Source organism: Globicephala melas, chromosome 17 (genome assembly GCF_963455315.2).
Source record: "Globicephala melas chromosome 17, mGloMel1.2, whole genome shotgun sequence".
In the NCBI taxonomy this organism is placed as follows: domain Eukaryota; kingdom Metazoa; phylum Chordata; class Mammalia; order Artiodactyla; family Delphinidae; genus Globicephala; species Globicephala melas.
The window spans coordinates 78,177,289-78,202,518 of NC_083330.1; the positions used below are offsets into that span (position 1 = coordinate 78,177,289).

General features: G+C 62.2%; 1 protein-coding gene across 3 annotated transcripts in view; it reads right to left on the reverse strand.

Annotated features, from left to right (window-relative positions):
• Positions 1-232: 232 nt before the first annotated feature.
• TSNARE1 (t-SNARE domain containing 1) overlaps positions 233-25,230 on the reverse strand; it is a 145,895-nt gene continuing 120,897 nt past the window's right edge. The window contains exons 13-15 of one of the 3 annotated variants that reach the window (XR_009559570.1): positions 6,416-6,566; positions 1,537-1,739; positions 233-1,194 (exon numbers count right to left, since the gene is read on the reverse strand). The gene's annotated coding sequence lies outside the window, so the exon portion shown is untranslated. Of the gene's footprint in view, positions 1,195-1,536; positions 1,740-6,415; positions 6,567-18,578; positions 18,671-25,230 lie in introns of those variants that run through there. The other 2 variants (XM_060287404.1, XM_060287402.1) reach the window with 2 other exon arrangements.

The window sequence follows — 25,230 nt, forward strand, 5'->3', positions numbered from 1 at the left end:
GCTCTTGATAGAGTCTGGGCTCCTGGCCAGAGATCATTTCTGGCCTTGACGCCACTCAATGTTCCTTCAATGTATTATGCACCCCTGTGAATTGCAGAGCTAACTCTTCAAAGCTCTTAAACAGACACACACACACACCCTGACCTAGCAGTCAAGGTTTCCCTCCACTCTCTCCCCATCTCCACCACATCTGACCCCCCCCACCCCGCCCACTACAATCCTTCCCAGCTTCTCTCCCTGAACTCAGTCCACAAAGACTCAGGACTAGACACTCCAACATCTGGACTCATTTGGACTCTGCTGTGTGGCCATGGGGAAGTCACTTTGCTTCTCTGGACCAGACCTAAGTTCTGAGAATCCTAGAAACTCAGGGTTGGAAGGAACCTTGGGACTCTCCTGGGTCACCAACCATAGAATACATTGATCCTTCCATCAGCACCTAGTCCAGGAGGCCATGCATGGGGTGCGTGAATACCTCTGGGGATGCGGAGCCCACTACCTGAATGAAGTCAGAGGCTTAGCAGAGGTAACGGAGGTCCCGCATCTGTGACAGCGGTGATTCTGTGATTCCCTCCCTTCTCCCCTTTCCCTCTGCCCAGAGCGATATGCAAGGATTGGTGAGTTGCCAAAATACCGGATAAAATCAGGACGATGTGTAAGTGACGAGCGAATTGTTGATTGGCTCTTATCCTTTTTTTTTCTTTCTGACACTTCAATGATTTCAGTTATGACTTTTTCATAAAACAGTTCATAGATTGCAGGGGAACAAGTAACATTTAAATCTCCCGTTTAGCACATTACAATAATTTCCTTGGAAATGTATTAGGATATCACAGGTGCTCACACGATATGGCTTACTGCGGGTACTTAATCAGCAAATTAATGTCGAGGTTATTCCAAACTTTGGGGGAAAGTGCAAGCTTGACAAAGACGAATCCAGCCATTCCCAATAATGATTAGAGCAGCACAGGCGGGCTGCTGTGGAGGCATCTCTGGGAGCGCGAGCCCAGGGGGCAAGCGAGCCAGCTGTATTTCTAGAAATTTTCGTTAAAAGCAGGCGTTCCAAGGTCAGTCTTGCTGAGTTCAAACTCTCACTCCATCGCTAGTAGCCATGGGACCGTGAGCAAGTGACTGCTCCTCTCTGGACCCCAATCTCTTCATCTGTGAGATGGATAGATACTAGCATCTGTCTCACTGTGGGGATTGCATGAGTTAATGACACATGGCAGAGTGTGGGACCCCCCGTTTATTTAAGGTCAATAAATGTTAATTTTCACCATCCTCCTCATCACCACCATCACCATCATCATCACCATCATAATCACCACCATCATCATCACCATCATCATCACCATCACCATCATCAACATCATCATCTCCATTAACACCATCATCATCACCAACATCATCACCATCATCAACATCATCATCTCCAGCATCAGTATCAGCATCACCAGCATCACCAACATCACCAGCATCATCATCATCCCAGTGAGTCCTGACAGGGTCCCACCAACCCGTAGCGGCCTGACTTACCAGACCCTCACTGGCCTGGATTCAGGACTCAGCTCGCGTGCTCCCTCCTCAGGGAGGCTCCCAAGACCTCAGGCAGCACAGTCCTCCCATCAGCCGTCTCTAACCCGCTTCATGTATCCACAGCACCTCTCCGATGGCTGGTTTGGTGTCTACTTTCTTGCCTCTCTCTCCCAGGAGAGGGAGAATACCCAGGACCTAGAACACTGTACCACAGACAGTAGATGTTCAATCAAGATTTTGAATGAATTAATTAATGAAAGAATGAGTGGATGATTGAATTGCTAATCTGGGCTGAAGGTCTGCCTGCCTCCCTGCCCCCATCCTGCCTGGAGAAGAAGCAGGGAACCCCATGTCTCCGGAGCCCCAGCTCCCACACACTGTCACCTTCCTGCCTGCCTCAGGCACACCACTGCCCAAGCAGCTCATTTCCCAGATGAGGACAGAGTGGGGGTGATCCAGGGGGGCCAGGCTCCAGACCATCGCTGGTGAGCAGCAGAGCCAGGATGCAAACATGTTCTCCTGACTCCACACCTGCTCTTTCCTACCTGAGGGCCCTGCCCCGCCCTCCCCTAAACCCCAGAGCCAGAGCCACGCTCAGGCTGCGGCCCCTGCCCTGCCACCCACGCATGAGCCTGGGCCCTTTGCAAGCTTCCTCAGGCCTTCGGGAGCCCACCCCCTTCCCCTCAGGGGCTTCTCTGTGATTGCTCCCCATCCCAGGGATTCCCCAGGAGAAGAGGGGGGGACAGGATCCTGCCCACCCGGGGGCAGCATTGGTCCACCTCCTCCGGCTGACCCCCCCCCTTCCTGTGCCCAGCCCGCAGCCCTCCGTCTCCTTGTCTGCTCCCACCTGCGCGGGCTCTGCCGACAGGGCTACGTCCTTGTCCCCTGGTTGTCACCCAGCACGGAGCCTGCACACAGCAGGTCATAACTGAATCTCAAATGGCAGGGCTCAAGGGGACCCTCCCTCGGGCCTGCTGAGCCCGTCGCCAGCACACTCTGCAGAGGCAGGGCTGGCCTCCTTCTGGGGCCTGGGGTACAGGATAAAGGCTTCTGGGGATCTCTGCACCCTGAGGTTGTGACCGCCTGCTCACGGACAGTGGCCCACATGGGATTAAGGGCCGGCTCAGAGCTCTAAGCTGAGAGATACAGCTGGGCCCCCTGCATGCCGCACAGGAAGGGCGGATGTCCAGGGCCCATCCCGTGCTTACCCTCCAGGGGCACAGGCCCTCAGGGGACTGGTGGCGGTGAGCTGGGGGGCCCCCATCCTCAGAGGGTTTAACTTGGTGACTCGGGAGAAGGATTCAACCCTCTGGTGGGGGGCGGTGGGCTGGGGCGCTTTCACAGTCCCTCCCACTCGTGGGGTCTGACGGCTCAGGGCTGTGGAGGCCGAGTAGGGCTGCCCAAGTCCCACAGCATGGGGGCAGGGTGGGTCCTTCCACTGGCTCAGGCTGCCCCTGCCTGGCCCGGGCTTCCGTCTGTTCCTCTCCTCTGCCGGCTGTTCAGTTCCCCCAGGGCTGGCGCAGGCCCGCTGCATCTCCCCAGGGAGGCTGGGGGTCAGTCGGAAGGTAGGAAGCCTTGTTTATCAAAGCCTCCTGGAGAGCATGGGGAGGGGAACATTTTTAGCAAGTAAATAATACCATTGATGGAGGAAAAATATACCAAAGTGGGGATGGAGACCCAGGAAACAAGAGACAGCTGGGCTGGTGCCCAGAAAGGCCGCCAGACACACGGGGGCTGCTTCGGGCCCCTCCAAGGGGGCATCTCCAGAAAGGGGGTGAACCTGGAGCTTAGCAAGCGGTCAGAAGCAGAGGCTGCCTGAGCCGGAACGCAGCAGCCATCGGCAAGGGAGCCCCGGAGCAGCCCCTGCACGGGGAGCAGCCTGGAGGTTCCCCCCTCCCTGCCCCCCTGCGTCCACCTTGTCGTTCATTCACGAGGTCATTCAGCGGGGGAATTCAGCAAAGCGCTCACCACTCAACAACTGCTCGCACAGATGCCCTGCTGGAGTGGATGCAGGGTGGTATTCTGCGCCAGCGTCTGAGGAAAGGACCCAGGAATGCCCAACGGTGCCCAAGCCCAGGCCCTCCCCTGACGAGGGCTCCCCGAGGAGCTGGGATGGGTGCACCCTGGAGCCAGGACAGCAAAAGGCTCATCGGGCTTAGATGGGTTTGTGCGGGGGCCCCCATCCAGCTCAGGACATGTAGCTGATCTCTGGGCCCCGTTGGAGGCCAAAGTCCCCTCCCTGTGCCCCAGCCCCACAGGCCGGGGCCAGATGAGCCCCGAAGGTCTGGAGAGCAGCCACAGAACCCGCGGCCCCTCCGCGTGCAGACCCCGCCCACTGGAAGACAAGGCTCCTCCTCCTCCTCTTTGGATGGGGGGCGGGGGGTGCGTAGTGAGATCGGAGGGGAAGGCGTCCCCCGGGGCCTCAGTGTCCCTGTTCTAAGCCCTCGGTGACTCAGATTGTGAGCCCAGCTGCGGGGAGAAGCACAAGGTCCACCCAAGGACGCGTCCTTCTGAAGGGTGCTCAGAGCTGGCTGGCAGGTCAGCTGCTCCCGTGAGAGGAGAGCAAGGGGCAGGGCGGCAAGTGGCCTCTCTGAGCGAGGGATCGCGGACCTGCTCCGGAGAGGCAGCCTCGCTGGACCCGAGGGTGGCCAGCAGCGCGGGCTTTGCGCGAGCCCCACGGCGCTCCCCGAAGACGCTGGAGGCTGACGCCGGGGCGCGGGCATGAGCCCGCTGGCTGGGGGCGGAGAGGCCCAAAGCGGGTTCCCAGGTGGGGCCCCTCTCGCTCTCCATCAGGTCCACCACGCCCTGTGCTGATCTCCTCCCAGGGGGGCCTCCCCAGGGCAGGAGCCGGGGCCCCCGGGCCGCCCCAACCTTGTTCCTGGAGGGGTGACAAGGCCAAACCCCCGGGGAGACCGACTTGTGGGCTCAGGACCCACCCACCGGAGCAATCGCCGAAGACCCGAGAGGAAGCTGGACACCCTCCTCTGGACGCCTGGCTGCGGTCAGCGCAGGGCAGTGGGAGCGCTGGGCACAGAGAGCCACACGTCTGCGCTAAGCAGGTAACTGTGTGTACACTCGCGGGCGCGCACACCCACACTCACACACGGACACATCTGTGCACACGCGCACGTGTGCACACACACTTGTTCACACACGTATGCGAGCACATTCACGCGTGCTCACGCACACGCACACACACACACACACACACACACACACACACACACAGGTAGGCCCCCATAGGCCAAGCTCAGGGCCCTGGTCCTGGGGAGAAAGTTGGCCCCCTGTCCTCCCCTCCTTGCTGAGCCGCACTGGCCCCGGCCCGCACCGGCCTGGGCTGGGAGGGCGCGGGCCTCGGATGCCGCTGCAGTCAGCAGGCGCCCCGCGCTCACACAGGGCAGCAGACGCCGGCAGCCTGCTGACCCGCCATTCACCCCGCTCACCAGCCTGGATCCCAGATGGGTTGGCTGCCGACCTGGGGCCCACCTGGCCTTCCTCTCCGGACACCGCCTGCTGTCAAATGCCCCCATTAGCAGAATGATGCCCACTCAGAGGCCCAGGGCACAGCGTTTGCCCCAGGCTCCTGGGCGCAGGGTGAGGGCACCACGACGCAGGCACTCACATCTTCACTTTCCCGGCCGCAGTCGGAGGAAACCAAAATGAATGTCCAGTGGCAGGCCTGGCGCCAGCCCAGAGCAGGGCCTCGGCACACAGGACGAACCCCCTCGCTTCTCCCCAGGGCAGCATCACCCCTGGGCCCCCGCGGCCTCGGGTCTGAGAGCCAGTCCAGCCGAGGGCCACACGCTCAGCAAGGGACAGCTCGCCTTTGAACTCTGAGCCACATACTCTGCCTCCAGGGCAGCCCAGAACAGACTGTCCCCCGCCCAGGCCTTTGACATCATCGTCGCCCAGAGAAGGCCACGAGGGCAGGGCTCAGGTCAGCGCCTGGGGCTGAGTGGGCCTCCAGGCCGCGGGCACTCAGGCCAACGCCAGGGCATGCTCAGTGGTGACAGGATGCTGGGGCATGGGACCCCCGTGACCTCATCTTTGCTGACCATGCCAGCCACCCCAAACCAGGGCGGCCCCTCACCCCCAGGCTGTTGTCTCTCCTTCCACATCTTCTCAGGTTAAGCCTCTGCAGACCACCACCCCCAACTCCTCCCTTCCCAGTCTGCACTCGCTGGTCCGGCAGTCTAAGCTGTCCTTTGACTTTGAGAAGAGTTGGCGGGCTCTTGTCAGCGTGCTGACTGACAGGAGATCTCATCAGAGGAGGGGACATTTGAGCTGGGTTTTGAAGGATGGGGAGGAGTTCACCAGCTGATCAAAGGGCAGGTGAGGTGCATTTTAGGCGGACACAGAGGTGTGGAGTATTCGGGGAGGGGAGAGGGATCAGTACGTCTCATGTGGAGACTCAGGGATGGGAGATGCCGGAGGTGACTGAACTCTGCAGGCCTCGAGGGCTAGACTGGGGACTCCGCCCAGCATGTGCACGTCAGAGGGCCTCAGGGGGCCTTGAGAAGGCTGGGGGGAGGGGCAGGGTCACCTGGCCACCAGTACGTGATGGGGCTGGCCCCAGACTTGTGGGGCGAGGTGAAGCCAGGGCCCAGCCAGGGCCATGGTGGCGGGGGTGGGGGGGGTGGGGGGGACAGCAAGGGATGAGAGGGCCATTCAGGAAGGCAAAAATAAATGCAATCCTTATTTTGGTGCCTTTTCTAGATTCCAAGTCACTTTGTTAACTTAAGAACATAAAAATGTATAATGCATGGCTCGACTTGTTCATAAAATCACCATGTTGTGGTCTATTTAGAGAAGACAGCCTGAGGGAGGGAGCCGGCACGGGGGCGGGCAGAGGATTCCTTCAAAGACGCGTTCAACTTACTTTGTTCGGGTCTTCTGCCGCCCAGGCGATCTGTCCATCTGGCGTTGCTCCAGCATGTCAGCGGTCAGAGGTGGGAGGTCAGCCCAGCAGGGAGCCAGAGCCCCTGGTCCTGTCAGCAGCCCCAGACACACAGTGCTCCTTCCTGGAGGCCCTGGGGCGAGACACAGGTCTCGAGTAGACAGATGCGAAGTTGTCCCGCGAGGGGGCTCATCTCCCTTCCACAGGTGCTGGCACACACGTGGGACAGGACAGGCTCCTCCACCCCCACCCGCCGCCCCCCACCGAGCCCCAGGTCCCTGGTGGCCTTGGTGCCTATGGCAGGCTGCGGGTGGCAGGCTCTAAAGAAGCAGAAGGAGCCCACCCTGGGCCTCTGCTCGGTTTCTCCACCTGAAACCCACCCCCTCGGGGCTCCTTGCCCTGCGTCCTCCCCGGGCCTGCACCAGCCCCTTGGGTCCTTTCCTGGGGTTTTTGTCTGATCTCCATAGGGGCTCTGCCGGCACACAGGGCTCACCTCAGAGAGGGACCCGTGCGTGTTTGTCGAGTGACTTAACAATGGACCCAGGGAGCTTGGCCCAAAGCCCTAGGCGGGACGGCAGGCCCTAGGGGTCGGGCTCTTCAGTGCTCCCCGGGCTCTGAAGCAGAGAAGCGGGGATGGGGACCTGCAGGGGAGCGTGTGGGAGGAGAAGCAAATCTGAGTCTGGTTGCAGCCCCTGAAGAAGGAATCAGGCACGGAGGCAGACACACAGGGAGCCGCCTTCCCAGGGCCACTGCAGCAGGGTCCCGGTTCCCTGTCGGGAACACCCCAAGATGCTCTGCTGCCGTTTCCACAAAACCACAGCCCCACCCGTTCCCACGCTGAGGAGCTGCCTGTGTGTCGGGGAAATGAGAAAGTCACTTTCTACTGACCGTTATTTTGTTCTGATTTTTTTTTTTTTTTTTTGGCTGTAATTCAGTGGAATCTTGCCTGCATGGCCCATGGACAGGGGTGAGCTGACCTCTGTGACCCCAGCCCCCAATGTACCAGCGCGGCTCCATGGACACCAGTGAGGGTGCGCCTGCCTCGGCCTCTCAGGGCCCCGGGGCTCCCAGAGGAAGGGCCCACCCACCCCTGGACCCCTGGGACTCCGCCAGTCTTGCAAAGACCAAGCCAGACCCCAGGCCCGTCAGCTGCCCAGAAGAGTTGAGGGTTAGTAAGCAGAAAAGCCGCAAACACCTTGGTATTCTGCTGGGTGTCTCGCCAGCCTGTAGATCAATTATTTCTGGTTTATGGACAAATTACCCAAGATGTTGCTGGAGCCCTTGATATCCCATTGGTTTGTCTCTGCCTCTCCCGCCCGGGGACCAGCATCAGAAGCCTGGCGTGCCGTGATGAATGGTGCTGGCCAAGGCAGGAAGCAGCTGATGCTCCCGCCAGGTGAGGGTCCATTCTGCTGTCTCAGGGCCCCTGGGGGACGTGGGGCGGTGCTGCAGGTACCATAGGGGCACTGCTGGGTGAGAGGGCTTGGGCCCTGCCTCTGCCTGGTCTCCGACTCTCCTGAGCTGTGTGGTCCCCGGCAAGTGTCATAACCTCTCTGGGCCACTAACTGTGCCTACTCCACTGCCTCACTGGCTTGGGGTGAGAATCAGTGTGAAAATCAGGCACCATGGGTAAACATGACCAATGGCGCAGGCTCCCCATGGGCCGCGCTATTTGATCCAGGACCTTCCATGCTTGCACTCATCTGTCTCCTCCTCAGGCAGCTCCTCGAGGTGGGGGACTGGCTCTACTTCACCCCAGTGCCCGGGTACAGGCAGCTGGCGTCGTGGACTCAGGCCACATGTCTGAGCCTCGCTTTCCCTAGGCGTCAGGTGGGATGGAGACGGGGGGGCATCCTTGGGCTCACGACCCCACGCCCCTGGTCCACCGTGGTCACCCCACAGCAGGGCCACACAAGCCAAGGCACCGACGCGCCACACAGCCGGCTCTGGCGCCAGTGCCCACCTTCAGGGAGCCGCCCCACAGGATGCAGCCTGTTTGCCTACCTGGAGCTGGGGGCTGCCCTGTCTGCCAGGGGCTCCTTGTCACTAGCGCCCAGTGGCTGGTTCCTGGTGCACAGTAAGCCTCTGTTAACATGGGTTCCTCCCCCTTCTCGGCTCTCCCCTTGGCCTCTGCCCTCCTCTCCTTCCCTGTGAAAGTCACATGGCTTCCCGGCACTTTTCAGTGACCCTGGCAGCAGGACAGGAGAACGGCAGCCGCCTGGCCCAGGAGGGGAGCGAGGGTGGCTCCGGGCCTTCAGGGACTGGCCACTGCTTGTGGTCGCCCAGCTGCCAATTGGGAGGGAGACCTGGAGCTGAACCCACATTTTCCACAGATGAAGGAGACCCCAAGGGCAATTGTGGAAGAGACCAGACTCCTCCTTCCGCGTCTCCAGCCCTGGCCCCTGCCTCCTTATTTTACAACATGACCAAACTGCCCCATTATTTAATAAAACTGTCAGAACCACTGATTTGTGCAATGTACCTGGCTCTCTTTTTCTCTCTCTCTTTTCTTTCCAGATTCAATAAACCCTGAAGTTGTTCCAAGAAGACAGGAGAGTGATGGGAAGCATCAATTACATGTGAGATAATGGGGCCATGCAAGCAGGTAGCCCTGCACCAGCAGCTCCTCAGCCCAGCCGGGAAAAGCCCCCCTAGAAAAGGTCGGGCAGCTGCTCGGGGCAGGGAAAGCAGCCTTGGGCAAGGGCACAGCTCACAGGGAGCCCCCAAGGGGTGGGAGGAGCTGTGTAGGGTGGGCACAATCAGGGAAGATTTCCTGGAGGAGGAGACACCAAAACCATGTCTTGAAGCATGAATAGGAGTTTGCCCATGGAAAAGGGATGCAAGGGGATTGCACCCCAAAGGAACACTGAGTGTGCAGGGCTGTGTGCAGGAGAGCAAGGGCTGTGGGAGGACGCTGGGGCAGCAGAGTGTGCGACATCTGGGCCAGAGCCTGTCCGGGCCCTGGATGCCGAGGCGAGGTCCTCGCTGTCCATATTGGGGTCACTCATAGGCCACAGGAATCTCAGGAGGGAGGCTGCCCTTAGCCACAAGCACTGGGCCTAGGGAAGGGTCAGTGCCCCAGCCCACGAAGGGGGAGGCAGGATGGGGGTCCCAGGTACCACTCCACAGCCCCGGCCTTCCTCCCCACCTGCAGGGCTGTCTGGGTTGCCGCGCACTGCAGGCCCACTGCATGCCTTGTGGATCCTGTCCCACAGCAGCTGCCGGCCTACCTTATGGTGAGGGCTTGAAAGGGTGATTTCCCCGGATTACGCGGGGGGCCCCACTTGTAATCACAAAGGCCCTTTAAGGGGTGGGGTGGGGGACAGGAGTGCAGAGTGATGATGAATCGGGGACGGGACTGATGCCCCACAAGCCCAGGGATGCAGGGCCTCCCCAAGCTGGAACAGGCGAGGAAACATTGTCCCCCGGAACCTGTGAAGAAACCAGCTCTGCCAGCACCTGGATTTCAGCCCCTAAAATCCACTCATCTGGGGATTCCTGGCCTCCAGAGCCGTAAGAAATGAAGAGGTGTTGTTTTTAGTCACAAGTTGGTAGCAATTTGTTACAGCAGAAACAAGACAGCTAACACCATGTGTTTGCTCTAACCTCGAACCTCGACTGTGCTCTTCTTGAAAGTCTCAGTTCCCATCATAAAATCCTCCAGCTGCAGGATTTGGGGAGAGACTCCTGTCCCACTGACCTGGGGACCCAGGGGCCAGGACCCCTCACTACCACCCTGAAGGACTCACGGTCCTGTCGAGGCCTCTGTGGCGGCGCTACTGGCAATGACTAGGCGCTTCACGCTGAACATTAAAGATACTTTACACGAGAGATTTGATACGGAACATTAAGAACCATTGAGATCACTCATATCAATTGAAGATATAATAACTGAGCGCCATAAAGATCACTGAGGAGCTGGTGAAGCTGAGGGAGAGACATGAAGAGAGATGAACGGGCCTCTCCTCCTTCTCCCACTACCCACCCACCCCCGCCAAAGGTGCTCCCTAGGGCTTCCCTCGGCGATAGAGACCTCAGCAGGGGGAGGGGCCGAGGGCTCCTGTCTCTGAGGGGCCTGGGCGGAGCCAGAAGATTCTGTGCACCTCCTGGTGTTCTTGGTCAAATATTCAGCTAAGGGGTGGAGCAACGGGGCCAAGGAGATTAGAAATCTGACCTCGTGGGGCCCAGGACACTTCATTCTGCCTCAGTGCTGTGCTCTGAGCCCTGACCCTGGTCACACTGACCCCTGTTTCCCCCCAGGCAGGTCTTGAGCCCAGAGGTGGAGACTCGCCCAGACCCCCACCCCATTCATTCGCTCATCCCCTCCCTGCGATCCTGTGTGTGGCTCTGCACACCTCTGGGAGGCTCCCTGCCCTGGTGCCGAGGTCAAGGTCACACAGGCCAAGTACGGGGGCTCAGCTGGGACCCCCCGAGGGGCCCCATTCCTGCTTGTCCCCCTCACCCGGCTCAGAAGAGCTGACTGGGAAGGGAGGGGCACAAGTCATCTATCTGACTTTGAAACCCTTGTCTGCTCCTTTGCTGTGTGACACAGGGCAAGCCACTTAACATCTCTGAACCTGGCTGGCCCAGCTGCAATGGGATGATGATGCCAGACTCCTGGGTGTGAGGGTCATTGGAGAGGACACAGGTAACCCCCGGCAAGTCCCTGGAACATGCGGCCCTCGTGATGTGGGACTTCCCAGCTCCTGGGGGTCTGTGTGTGAGTCCAGCAGTGGCAATGGTGCTGGGTGAACGGCGGGTGCTGCGGCCACCCTGCCTGAAACAAGTCCTCATGAATCTGCCCTATTCCCCTCAAGCTGACACCCAGCCAGGCTGCCTACGCTGTCCCATATAGTTCATTTACAAGCTGGTCTGTTACCTGACTCATAACCGATCCCCGAGGGATCAATGCATTCACAGGGCGTCACATACATAACACCTGGTGTGTAATTGCATTCAGTCTCCCTGGCGTCTCACTGCACCGTGCGCTCCCCTCGGGAGCCGTGGCCACCGCCCCCTCAACCGCCGGCTCGGGGCAGAAGCACAGAGCAGGTGCCTCCCGGCCGCAACGCACGAGAGTGAAGTGTGATCTTAGGAGGACTTCCGTGGTCCTCAGCAGGGCTGGGTCACTCCAGTCTCCGGGGGGGCCTCGCACTCTCTTTTGATCCCCACGTGGCAGGGCCTCTGGGGCCCCCTCTGCCAGTGTCCCAGGCCTTGGGGCACAGCGAGCTCTGACCAGCTCCAGTGACAGGCGCTCCCCCTCTGCGGCCCAGCCCATTGCAGGCAGTGCTGGCAGAAAAGGGCCACATTTATCGAGTACCTTCCGAGACTCTCTAATGTCATCTGCTCAACACTTTTAAAGAAAGGGATTATTTTCCCATTTTACAGATAAGGAAGCTAAAGTTGAGAAACTGACTCTCCGAGGTTGGAGTGTCAGAGAAACGGCAGAGCTGGATCTGAGCCTGTGCCAGGACCCCAAGCCGGGCTCCGACCGTCTGCTCTGAGATGAATCTGACCCTCCTCCCGCAGCGGGTCAGCAGGCCAAGGGCCGAGGGTGGACCCCCAGCAAAGCAAGACTGCGAGGTTTTCACTGGGCTTGTGTGCAATGGGGGTGCCATTCCATCGCACACAATGGCGGGAAGAAACCCCAGTGACTGGGCAAGAGCCTGCCCCATGGCCGGCTGTGGCCACGTCCTGGGGGTGCTCTCCTGCCCCTGGGGCCCATGGGGTCAGCTGATCTCCCAGCCCAGTGGCCCCGACACCCCAGCTGACCTCATTTGGGGCGGCTCCAGTGAGGCCAGCGGCGGCAAGCGGGACGCCCTCCCCACCCCGATCTTTCCGGAAGCCTGCGGGGCTGACCTCCCAGTGCCAGGCTCAGCACGGCTCCCTCCCGCTCGTCCCCACCCCCTTTCTCGCACCTCTGCTATTGACTCTCCTGCTCACAGACGTGGCACTGTGATGGAAATGGCATCTCGGCTTCTGAACGGGTCCATATATCCCAAAATAGCGAAAGTCCCCATTGTGTGAGGATCTTTCAGCAGAGGCGTCTCCACAGGTACCTACTGTATGGATACGTCGACATGAATCCGCTCGGAGCCCCGGGAAGCTGCTCATCCCCCGAGTGCCCGGATGGCAGGGGTGGAGGGTGAGCGGGGGCAGAGGCTGGTTCTGGGCCACAGGCGGGTGACTAGCCCCCTGCCCCACCCGTGTGTGAGGGTCAGACAACGTTTGTCATCTGTGAAAGGCCACACAGACGTCCCTCACCCACACCCCGCGTCACGAATGAGAAACAGGCCCAGACAGGCAGTGAACTAACTATCCAGGGCCCCCCGGCGGGCCGGGCCTGAGTCAGGACACCACACAACCAGGCTCTGAGCGGCCGTCATCACACACACACGCGTGCACACAGCCGTGTACACACAGAGACACACCCGGAGGGAGCTGGCATGTTCAGGCGGGTGGCCATGGGGTCACGGCCTCTCAGGCCCTGCTGGCCTCACCAGCAGGGTCACCACCTGGCCATCTGGGCACTTGGGGAGGCTACGCTCCCCCATCCCTCCCCAGCGGGCAGGGCGTGGGTGTTCGAGCCCAGTGAATGGCACAGGGTGGGTGAGGGGCTCTGGGAAGTCTCCCCCTGCCCCACCAGGATGCCTGGCAGGCCCCCAGGGAGGCAGTGGCAGGTGTCCTCAGGCGGGCAGTGGCCCAATGGGAAAGGATCCAACCCTGGGTCCAGCGCTGCCCAGCGGCCAGCACTGGGCAAGTCTGCAGCCTTGCCTGGTCCCTCCGAGCCTCAGTGGCCCATCTGCAAAGCGGGGCAGGGGTGACGCCCACCTGCACCCCGAGTTGGCCCATGCCTGGCTCGCAGCGGCCCCCAGGACAGAGCCCAGAGCTGAGAGGCCCGCTGGAGGTGAGGGTGGGAGGGCGAGAAGAGGAGGGAGCATCTCCCGGGGCAGCTGCGACTGTGCGTCAGGATGGGAAGGGCTCTCCAGGCAGGACGACATGGGGCAGCGTGGGCACAGAGATGGGGAGGGAAGGCCCATCTCACAGGTGGGGAAACTGAGGCCCAGAGAGGAGGAGAGGTTCGCTCAGGAGCATGGCCCTCGGAGCCGGAAGGGGCTCCTGCCACCTCCCTCCGGGTGGCAATTCCAGAGCAGGGCCGGGCAGGCAGGGCCTCAGCCTTCCTGGCCGGCCCCATCCTGAGATCCCATCAGAGCCATGACAGCAGAACCTTCTCTGGGGAGACACGTTTTGTGGAAACTTCCAGTCCCAGGGCGTGGGCAGTCTGAAAGGGACACAGGGACACAGAGCCAGAGCCCCAAGGGCCGGCGGCTCGGAGCGCAGCCTCTGCACTGTAGCCGTTCATTATCCTTCTGCAGTTGATGAGAATGATGGCGAGAACAATTAGTCTCAGAATTACCAGGAGAAGAGAACGTTAAGAGGAAAATAAATTAAAGAGAAATCCATTCAAGCTGTAATTGTCATACAGTGTATCGTAGTCAATCGAATCGCAAATACAAGATTATCCCTTGTCAATTGATTTCAGCAAGTAAACAATTTGGTATTTAAATTGGAAATTCATGGGGGAGGGGGGAGGGGATTTGGTTAAAGGAAGAACAAAAACTTCAGGCCAAAGTCGGCTCTGGGTCTCTGATGCCTGGTGGCCTGGTGACTCTGGGCTGGAGGGAGGTGACAGGTTCCTGCCCTGCCTGCAGTTCAGGCGTCACCTCCTCTGGAAGCCATCCTAGCCCCCAGCCAGCCCGCATAGCCACCTGCTCTGGGTCACCTTTGTTTCTGGGTACTTCCACCCCCCCCCATGCCGCCTGCAGCGTGCTGGGGCTTCTCTGTTACATGTATGAATCTCCCTCCACACTAGGGGGGCTTCTGGTGGGCAGGGGTCCTGGCTTACTTCCCGGGCCAAGGCCAGGTGAGAAGCAGGTGCTTAGAACATGCGGCTGTCGAGAGAATAAATGGGTGGGTGGATGGTTGAAGGGACGGATGGGGAATGGATGGGTGGATGAATGGGGGTGGGGGGATGGGTGGATAGGTGGGGGGATGGGTGGATAGATAGGGGGATGGGTAGATGGGGGATGGAATGATGGATAGATGGATGGATGGGTGCAGGGTGGCTAGAGAGATGCTTGAACGGATTAGAAAGACTGCTGGATGTTTCTGAGCTACTGAGGACAAGTGGCCACTTCTCTGCAAGAACTTCTGTACATGAGACTCCAGAGCCTTCCTTACCTTCCGGCCAAGAAACCATTTTCAAAGCAAAGCAATGCCTGATGCCGAGAGGATTTCCTGGTCCCCCATCACCCTGAAGCAGCCAGCCTCGAGCACGGTGGAGAGGCCCCGGCAAGGCCCCTCCAGGAATAGCACCCATGAGGTGGGGTGACGTCCTGCAGGACGGGGTGTGCCGGAGCGCCCTCTCCCATGGCAGAGCCTATGGAGGTTGTGCCTCTGAAAGTTACTTCCCCCAGCGAGTCACACCATTTCCATCCCAGGGACCCAAACTAGCGCCTCCCTGTTAGCAGCCGGGAGGACTGTTTCCACGGGCGGGCACAGCACTGGCTCTGCGGCAGTGGGGCTGAGATGGCCACCTGTCTCAGGTGGGAGCAGTTTGTGTTGCCGTGGTGTCCAGTGGAGGACAGCACAGCCCCATTCAGGCAGGCATCTCCACACCCTGACCCTGCAGAAGGAAGGGTGGATCCCGCACAGTGAAAGAAGATGGGAGTGAAGGGGGAATTGGAGGAAGTCGGACTTTGCAGAAATGGCCACCTTGCCACTCTTCCCAAGAGGTGAAGCCTCTCTCCTGCCCCTTGAACCTGGGCAGGCTCACCATTGCTCCCTGCAGACGCAAGAGAACAGTGGAGGTGATGCTATGTGACTTCTGAGGCAGGGTCTCAGAAAGGGATGCCATTTCTGCCCAGCTTTTGCTCTGGGACTGAGCATGAAGAAGCCCGGGCCACAGGGAGGGGCTGTGTGCGGGTGTCAGGCCCGCAGCCCCAGCTCGGGGGCAGCCAACAGCCAGCATGACCAGCAGGCCTGTGGCTGAGCGAGCCTGCGGGTGACTCCAGCCCAGGACCAGAGACCAGCTGTCCCCGCAGGGCCCCGTCATGACTGCAGGTTTGGTGCCATTGCTGGGGGGCGTTTTGTTACACGGCCATAAGAACCGCCACAGGGACTTGCTGGGTCTCCTCCCTCTGCTGTCTATTTAATGAATTCCCTCCATGTTTTCTGCTCCCCAAGCCCCATCCCAATATCACACGGGCTGCATTACAGGGGGTCATGTTTGTTATTTAGTCCGTAAACTGCAGGATATTGTGATGGCTTGGCGACGGCTCTAGAAAATATCTTAAGAGCGACAGTGCACGGATGGAACCTGGAGTACCTTCCCTTAGGGAGAGGGAAGGCGTTTTTGTTTTGTTTTGTTTTGTCTTCTGTTTTGTTTGGTTGTTTGCCTGAGTTGTATCCTGTTACGTGGAGGCGTTATTGAAATTGTATATATTTACAAGGTACACCCTGAGCGGAAAGGCTCCTTGCACGTGGCCCCCACCCGAGGCTGGCTCAGCTGGGGGCTCTTGCAGATCAGTGGCTCATGGTCCAAGGTGCCCTGAAGTGCCGAGTCCAGCTCCTGGGCAGAGGGTCCCCGTGGCAGGGCCCTCGGGGGCTCCTGCAGCAAGGAGGGTGCAGGTATAGCCAGCGCGGGACGGAATCTGAGCCCCAGCCCTCTGCAGGCCTGGCTCCTGTCAGCCTCCTGGTGGAGGATTCATCAGCCCATTTTACAGGTGGGAAACCGAGGCTCACAGGGAGGGAGCTGTAAGCGACCCTGGGCTGTGCGACTCCAGCACCCAGGCTGCATGCCGAGATGGCTGGGGGTGGTGGGGGGTGAGGTCGAGACCTGGATGGATGAGAAATGGGAGAGAAGGGATGTGGGTCCTTGAGATGCGACCCCCCCGTTGCACAAACACCTCTTGTCCACCCACTCGGTGCCAAAGCCGTGTTCTTTCCATCACCCCACTCTCCCCAAAAGGTAAGTTCAGTGTGACCAACCTCTGGGTTCCCATAACTCACGTCTGGCCTGGAGACATGGAGACCGGTTCCGAGTTCGGCTCTGCTGCAACATGCTGTGTGACTTAGGGAAGCCCGGTCCCTCTCTGTGCCTTCCCAGGAGAAGGAGGGACAGAGTGGGGGTCCTTCCACCCAGACCTGCTGGTTCCAGGAGGTGCACCATGGATGCTGCTGGTCACGTCAACCCCGGCCCGTCCTGTGCTGCCACCAGATGGGCGCCTGCTGGGCGGGCCTCTTGCTGCCGCTGCAGCGCTCGACCTCGCGGCTGCTCCAGACGGCAGAAGCTCAAGGTCACTGTGACACGTCACTCTCGGGTGGGGATTCTCAGAATCCGGCCGGGCATCAGCACTGCCCCGGGCGCCCTCCTCCTGGCCCCGTGCTGCCCTCGGCCTGCCCACCTGAACTCCTCACCTTGAAACACCTGCTCTCACCAGCGCCAGCGAGCAGTGCTGACCGGGCAGCACGGGGTGCTGGGGCCCGTGCAGGCACAGGGAGGGGCCAACCCCCAGACGCCCCAAGGTCAGGCAGCTGGGAGGGAGCCGTGGCACAGCCCGGCCTTGTTCTCCCAGCAGCCAAGCTCCCTCCCCACCCTGCAGGCAAGCACGTCCTCTGGGCTCAATTTCCTCACCTGTAAAATGGGGCCACAACTCCAGCCCAGGGACCTCAACTCGCGGGACCCCGAGCCAATGTCTGCTACTCAGGCTTCCTGGCCAGGTGGGAGACAACTGAACCGGTGATCTCCTGCCCCCGCAAACCCATATCCAGTCTTGCCCTGCCCCTGGCCGAGCCCCTCCCCTCAGAAGCCCACCCCCAGCCTGGCCAGACGTGCTGCAGCTGGCGCCGTGTCCCCAGCTGCCCCTCAAGCCTCCCGAGGGCCCGAGGGCCTCACACCTGCAGCCGGGAGGCGTAAAATCCAATTTGCGGCCGACACCTCCTCCAGACAACCCGGGCCTGGGCAGCCAGCGGCCGCCGCAGCAAAGCTGAGGAAGCGGCCGCAGCCTGGGGTCTGCCCGGCTCCACTTGCCGCTGCCGCTGCCCGCACCTCAGTGGTGTCGCATTTCTCAGGCCCTGGGCAAGAGAGTGTCGGGAAACTCAGAGCTTCACAGAATCATGGAAACTGAAGCAGTCTTTGGGACAAAGCAGCCTGGGTCCGGAATGCCTCAGAGGTTCCTCAGCAGAAGACTGGGGCTGGGGAGGGACCGGCAGCGCTGGAGGGCGGAAGGACCGCTGAGCGGGAAGCAGACCTGCAGACCTTTCTGGAATTTTGAGGCCGTGGACTCCGCCTGCCCTGGGGGTCTGGTGTGCGGCCCTCACCCTCACGAGGCCCTGAGCACTACGGGGCCTGGGAAGGGCAATGCTGACCCCAGTCCTGTAATGAGGGGGGTCGGTCTGCCTCCCTGGCACCCGCTCTGCACAGCGCACAGCGGGCGGGGCTGCTTCCTGCCCTCCCCCCCGCAGGGGCCAGGCGGCTCCCAGTGGCCTCTCTGGCTCCGGCCCCTCCTGTTTAGGGATGCCTCCCCCACGCCCTCACTCCCGCAGGAGAGGGAGATCCTGAGAGCAGCCCGGGCCAGGCTCTCCCCACCCAGGCGCCCCTTCTCCGTACCCACCCCTCGGCCGGGCACCCGGAAGCAGAGAAGCTATGATATCACGTCGGGAGCAGCGGGGCCCCAGAGCTGAGTCCAACCCCCGCCTGCGGCTCAGGGTGGGGAGCTGTGTGCTACTCCTTGGGGAGCAAGTGGCAGGACCACGGCTGCGCTGGCCTCCCATGGGGTGGCGGGATCCTCCCCAGGGGAGCCCTCAGGCGGGGCGGGGGGTGGGGTGCTGGGCGGGGCATCACCAGCTGGGCCTGGGCCACAGGCCGGTCCCCAGCCTCCCCCATCTCACGCCCATATCGCCACCTCACGCGTACGCGCACTCACACTCACAAACCCATGCCACCCTTACCCCCCAGCGCGGCCCAGGCTCCATCTCTGGGGTCCCAGAGCCGGAAAGCTGCCGCCCACCGACAGGTGACAGATGGTGACAAGTGCCACCGCGGCTGGCTACGACAGCAGTTTACTAGGGCTCTCAGCCAGGGCCGGCACACAGGCAGGGCGGTGGCACATGGCAAGAGGCAGGAAGGTGCAAAGCTCTGCGGTCCATCCACGCAGGCCAGGTGACAGCATCAACCTGCAAAGCGAGAGGCTCCACGAGCTCCGGCGAGGAAGCCGAGGCTCAGGTGCAGCGACGACGGGCAGGGAGGAGGCCAGGGAGCCCGCAGTGGGCGAGGGGCCATGCGGGCTCCAACAGGCCACCCGCCTTGGGGGGCCGAGCGCTCTCCCACGGCAGGGCTGTCAGAGCAGGGGCCTCGCCTCCCTGCTCTGCTGGGCGGGAGGCTAGGTCATAAGGCAGCAGAGACTTGCCCTGGGGAGGGTGGGCCCTGATGACCAGTCTCCATTTCACAGATGAGAAAGTAGAGGTCCTAGGGGGCGAGCCGCCGCCCCTAAGCCTCAGGCTCACCCTGGACCCCCTTTCCCTCACCCCAATCCACGGGTGAGTCCGGCAGGCTCCCCTCTCCCGGCCACGCCCCCACCTCGGCGCACGCCCTTCCCTCCCCCGTTTCTCTCCCGCCCCGGCTCCCCGCAGCCTCCTCCAACAGCAGAGCTGCTCAGGGCACCGCTGTCCGGGTCAGAGCCCAGCCCCCAGGGACCCGGGGACCCTGGCTCGCCCGCCAGCCCGCTGGGCTCCGCTGCGGCTCTGGCCAGTCTCATCCCACCTCAAGGCGTTTGCACGCTGCTCCCTCGGCCTGGAAAGCTTTTCCCGGGGATACCCACTGGCTCCTCAAATGGCACGCTCTTAACGAGGCCCCAGAGCACCCTGCTGAAAGTTACAACCAGCCTCACCCCAGGCCCGAGGTCAGGAGCCTGGACGCCAGTTCTGTGCTCCCCACATCCGGGGCCCAGTGGGCTCTGTGATGGCTGAGGTGAAGATGCCAGTGGGCCCCCGGCTCATCGGCAGAGGCCCTGAGGAAGCAGGATCCCCACCTGGGCGTCCCCGGCTGGTGGAGGTGTGCTCCCTCCCCTTCCTCCCCGCAAGCACCCCTGCCCCCAGCCAGGGTCGAGGGCCCAGCAGCAAAGCTGAGGACCCCAAGGAGAATCGGCCCCCAGCTGCTCGTCCGTGGGTTCCCTCACCTGCTGGGGAAGCTTGCCCGCGCCCTCCCCCCAAGGGGATGCTGAGTCCCAGAGAGGGGCGGGCAGTCCCGCGGGGAGCAGCGATCGCTCCCCACGCTCCACCGGACGCGGGCCCGCGAGAGTGACCACCTGGCACCTTGCAGAAGCTGCACCTGCCTCGGCCCCACCCCAGAGAGGCCCTGCCTGTACCTGGCCTGTCTCCTCTAAAGGCCTCACCTGCCATTCTTGTAACCCCATCCTTACCTCCACGCCTGTCACCTCCTCCTGAGCGGGGCGGGGGGCAGGGGGGTGGGACCCTGTCCTGAGAGCCGCTGCAGGCCACGCCCTCTAAGCTCAGTCTCCTCCTTGGTGAGATGGGGCGACAGTCAGCTGGCACCCCCTCTCCGCCCCAGCTGGCTTTGTGGCTCCAGGGAACTCTGCGCAACTCACAGCCCTTCCCGGAGGTCTGGGCACGGAAGCCTGTGCCGACCCCACCCCAGCCCTCTGCGGGGGCACCTGCAGCTGCATGAATGACCTCATGCAAGGTGGGGGTCTCAGAGGAGGGCAAGTGGGGGGCTCCTCCAGAAGCAGTCCCCCCCCCCAAGTGCCCCGCCCCCCGCTCGCTCCTCTGCGGGCTGAGCCTCGGCCGTACGGCACTTAAACGACCACTTAAACAACGATGCTGTGCAGGAGACCTCTGGACCCCGACAGACGGGCGGCAGCCGCTGGCAGGATTTGGAAGGCGCTGGGGGCGGGGAAGGCGAGGCCTAAAGGGTGAGCCGCAGGCACCAGCACCTGCCTGGGCTGGGGGTCCGAGGGGCCTCTAGGAAGGGCAGCAACGGGGCCACCGTGTCTGGAGACAGGCTCTCAGGGCCTTGGGGCTGGAGAATGGCCGTCTTTCCAGGCTTTGCACAATCTTGCCCACCCCACTAGTCAGGGTCCCCTGCACCACCATCCCTTTGCTAGGGACCCCCCCATGGTGGCCCCTCCCCCGTGGCCTGCCTCCCAGCCCTGTTTCTGTTTCTGCCCCACGTTGTCCACCAACCCTCAGAGGACCCTCACCCGGGGCCACCTCTTCCCATCACTCCCCTCCTCTGCAGACCCTCCCCGCCCTGGGCCCTGTGTCCACCCACGGCCCCTGTGTTCCCAGGACACAGCCTCGGCCAGGTGGCCCTGGGATCGAACCCTCGCCTTTCTCAGCTGCGTGTCCTGTGAGCCGCTAACTCCTCTGGCGGTTCCCATGCCTTTAAAACAGGCAGGTGTTTGCATGGGCCCTTTCGAGTTGATGTTTATTCTCCTCTCTGGCAGCAAGGATACCCCGAGCAGCCCTGTGCCACACGCTGGCTGGACACACAGACTCCCAGGCGGATGCAGTGGCCAGGGGAATGGTCAGTGAACCCTCACAAAGAAAGTGCCCAGAGAACGGGCCTGGGCAGTCTGGCTGGGGTGGAGGACCTGGGAGGGCGTGGCCGCCCGTGACCTGCGGGGCCGCTGTCCGGGGCACTGAGAGTCGGACGGAGGGCAGCACGGGAGCTGGCCCCAGACAGTCAATATCGACACAATGATGGTGGGGACTTCGCTGGGCTCTGGGCCCGGGAAGAACGGAGGTGTCCTCCCCAGTGGCTGACCAGGGACAGGGACGGCCTCTCCGCCTGGCCAAGGGTGTGGAGCCTGGGCCCAGCACAGGCTGTGCTAGCCACAGGTGGGCTGTCTGGGGAAACCCCTCTCTGTGCCCGCCCCCCGGGCCCTCCGTGCGGTGGGCACACGGCACCTCCCGTTCCTGCCCCGGCCCCACCTCCTCAGTCCCCCTGTCCTCGTGGTGGCCGCCACCACAGGGGCCATAGGGCATCACACCCCACCACCCCCGCCATGACTGTGCTCAGCTCCAAACACACTCAGTGAGAGTGAGAGGCCTTCTTGGGGTGCAGACACCACACAGAGACTGGGCTTGGCTCACCAGGATCCTGAGGGGAGTGGTACCTATCCCTCAGGTCACTGTCAATGTCCCTCAGACACGTCATTTTCTCATTCACTCACCACACCGCCAATGGCACGCCCACTCCCTTGGTGATGGGCAAACTCAGTTGCTAGGGGACCCAAGCCCAGACCCTGGGGAGTCATCCTCCACTGATGGGCCGGACAGGCCCCGGGGCTGGCACACTGACCATTGCCTCCTGGACCGAGGCTGCGTGTGGGTCAGTCCTGCCCTGGGAGGGGGACCCTGGGGGCAGCAAGGTCTCGAGGGCCAGGCAGGGGAGCGCCAGCACAGACACTGTCTGCGGCTTCTCCCTGGTGACACTCTCTGAATAGCTTATTAGAAATTAATATTTAATTCTCTTCTGTGGGTTTAGCTTAATTATGCAATTTATATTGCAATTACTGAGAAGCACCCGGAAGCAAAACCGCTTGCTTTGAGTAGGAAACAGTCGGGGGGCGGGGGGCCAAGCACAGCTGACGCTCAGAACTCCCGCTTGGTAGGCTTTGCCCCAGGGGCTCCCCCTGGCCTCCCCGAAGTCCTGGTTCTGCGTGAAGCCCTCTTTCCTCCTTCCGGGTGTCTGCCCTGCAAGTGGGGCCTGGAGCCCCGTCTGAGGGGGGGTCCTTGAAGGCAGGACCCTGCCTGCTGGCTTCTGCGTGCTTCTGGAAAAGCAGGAGGAGGAAAGCGGCCAGGTGCTCACCTGCCTTGCTGGGCTCTGACCGGGGCCCCTGGAGGAGCCCCCCATGTCCTCACAGCACTGCGTCGGGGAGGGACTGTCCCACCTCACGGGTCTGATAGCAAAGCTCCATTGAGTCGGTGACATGTCCCCGTCGCCCAGGAGGTGGCGGCAGGCGGGGACTCAGACCCAGGACCATCCCACCGCACAGACGAGGTCTGTCCCCTGCACTCGGCTTCGGGCGGGGTGTCCTCCTGCCCTGCCATGGTGGGGAGGCACCCCCCGCTAAGCCCCTCCCTGCTGCCTGTGTCCTGGGGAAGAGCAAAGGGCCGGGGCTGCGGGAGCTCGTGCCTCCTGCTGTCTGGTGAGTGGGGGTCACAGGGGACACGGGACTGGATGCCCGGGAGGGCAGACCCTGAGCCCCGAGGCCAAGGTGCGCATGGGGGCTGGGACCGGCTTCACGCTTCCCCCTGCCTCGGATGAGCCCCCGTGAGCCTCAGGTGACATCCGTCAGGTGCGCATGCCGGCCCCCACTCCTGTCCTGCTGTCACTGAGGGCCCTGTGCCCCGGGACAGCCCTGGGCTGCTGTGTGTCTTCACTGGTCACTGCAGGGGCAAAGTGACCCACCAGACAGGGGCTGACGCAGAGCCAGGAGCCACAGCGCCAAACCTGAGGCCAATGCCAGCTGGGGAGTGGAGGGGGTGAAGGAGAGGTGGATGGCAAGGCCGGGGGCTGCCCCAGGGACAGAGGGCCATGGCCACTCCTCCGGGAGCTGGGCCCGCAGGAGGCTGGGAGGCTGATGCCTGGAGGCTGGGGTCTGAGCGACGTTACCGGGCCTGGGTTTGAGGAGTAAGAAGGGGAACTCGAACCCCTGTTTCTGGGGTGTCTGTGGTAGGGGCAGGTCAGTGGCCAGTCTGAGGACAGTTCCTAGGAGAGGGGGCAGGGGAGGGAGGAATGCACGTTGATTGTGTGCCAGCTGTGTGCACAGGGCACCCGTGGCCTCACCCAAGCCTTCCAAACACCCCGACAGGCCTCAGTGTCCCACGCCCACTGGGGAGGAATCGGGGCTCCACGCACGGCCTCCCCAGTGCCGCGAAGAGGGCTCCAGCCGGGTCATCGGACTCCAGAGCCACCCCACCAGCTCCAGGCTCCACAGGTCTGCAGCAGGGAGCTGGCCGACCCAACCGCTGTGGCCCCTTGGGGACCTGGGCAGCTGTGCCCTCTGCCATCCCAGGCTGGGACTTGTAAGGCTCCATGCCCGCCCCGTCTCCCAGCCACTGGCAAACAGCACCGCGTCCACCAGCCTCTTCCGAGCTCCTCACACGGGCAAGCTGCCTTCTGTGCTGGCCGCCAGCACTTTCATGCTTTTTTTTTTTTTTTTTTTTTGCGGTACGCGGGCCTCTCACTGCTGTGGCCTCTCCCGTTGTGGAGCACAGGCTCCGGACGCGCAGGCTCAGCGGCCATGGCTCACAGGTCTAGCTGCTCCGCGGCATGTGGGATCTTCCCAGACCGGGGCACGAACCCGTGTCCCCTGCATCGGCAGGCGGACTCCCAACCACTGCGCCACCAGGGAAGCCCCATGCTTTTATTTTTTTCCACCTTTTTCCTGGTGCAGCCCGATCCCTACGGGCCGGCTGGGTCGGGGTGCCCCTCATGTTGCCATCTGCCCAGCCATGAGGGCAGTGCCCAGGGCTGGGGCAACCACATGCAAAGGGAAGGGGAGCCCGCCGGGACCGCTCGCCGCTCCTGACAAGTGGCCCCAGGAAGCCTCCTGAACATGGTCACGCAGTCCAGCCGGGCCTGGCTCTTGCCTCAGCGCTCCACCCACGGCAACACTGTGCCTTCACCTGGGCCCTGCCCTCGGCCCAAAGGGCCTCCGTGCCTGACGGGGGAGCCGCTACCCACCTCGCTCCAGAGCCACCTCCTCAAGGAAGCCCTCCCGGCACAGCTGCCCCTCTCCCGGCCTCCACTCTTCTCCTGGCAGTTCAGCACCTCAAGGGCCTGCCTCTGCCCCGGCTGCGAGCTGCTCAGAGCGGGGCTGGGTCTGACTTCCACCTGGGGCCGACCGGGAGGGGCTAGGGTGCTTCTAGCCCTACAGACAGAGGCCTACTGACGTCTGGGCTGCTGGGAGTGGTGCGTGCGTGTCCTGCCCGAGGTGACAGGGAGGACAAGGCACGGGCCTGCTGGCGAGGGGCCACTGGGTACCTCAGGGAGAAAAAGCCAGCTGCGCCTCGTCTCCATAAACGCGGGCAGGCTCACGGTAACAGTGATACCACTGTGATAGCAATGGCAGTGGTGAGAGGAGACAGCCCCGTCGCGGAGGGCAGGGCCGCTCTGGGCCAGGCGCCCGGCCAGGCCTTCGTCACCGATGCCGCAGGGACTCCCAGGGCAGTGCTGATGACCCCATTTCCGAGATGAGGCGGCCAAGGCTCAGGTCGGGGCCGTGACGAAGGCCGCAGTCCCCTTCCACTCCTCCCTCTGCCTCCGGCCTGGCTCGCCTGGCTCTGCCCATCTGCCCGCTGACCCGGGGCTCTGGGAGGCGGGTGCTGGACCCCGGGGGAGATTTCCATGCGTGAGACCCTAGGGAGCCACACGACCTTCAGGGAGCCTCCCGGCACCCCCGGCAGGCGTGCTTACGGGCTGGGGCAGGACAGGCAGCGCTGCCCAAAGTCACCAGACCCCAGGTGACCAGGCCCCCTTTGGCAGGCTCAGCACAGAGCAGCCATCTAAGCCGCCTTCACGAGCACAGCCCAACGACGGCGCCGCTGACCGCCCAGGCCGCGTCGACTGTGTGCAGACCCCGCCCCACAGACCTCAGGGTCACACAGACCCAAGCTGGGACCCGGCACCACAGCCCCTCCCTGTGACCTTGGGCGGCCGCCTAGCCTTCTTGGCGGCGCTCCCCTGGCAGTTCCAACCCCAGAAGGCT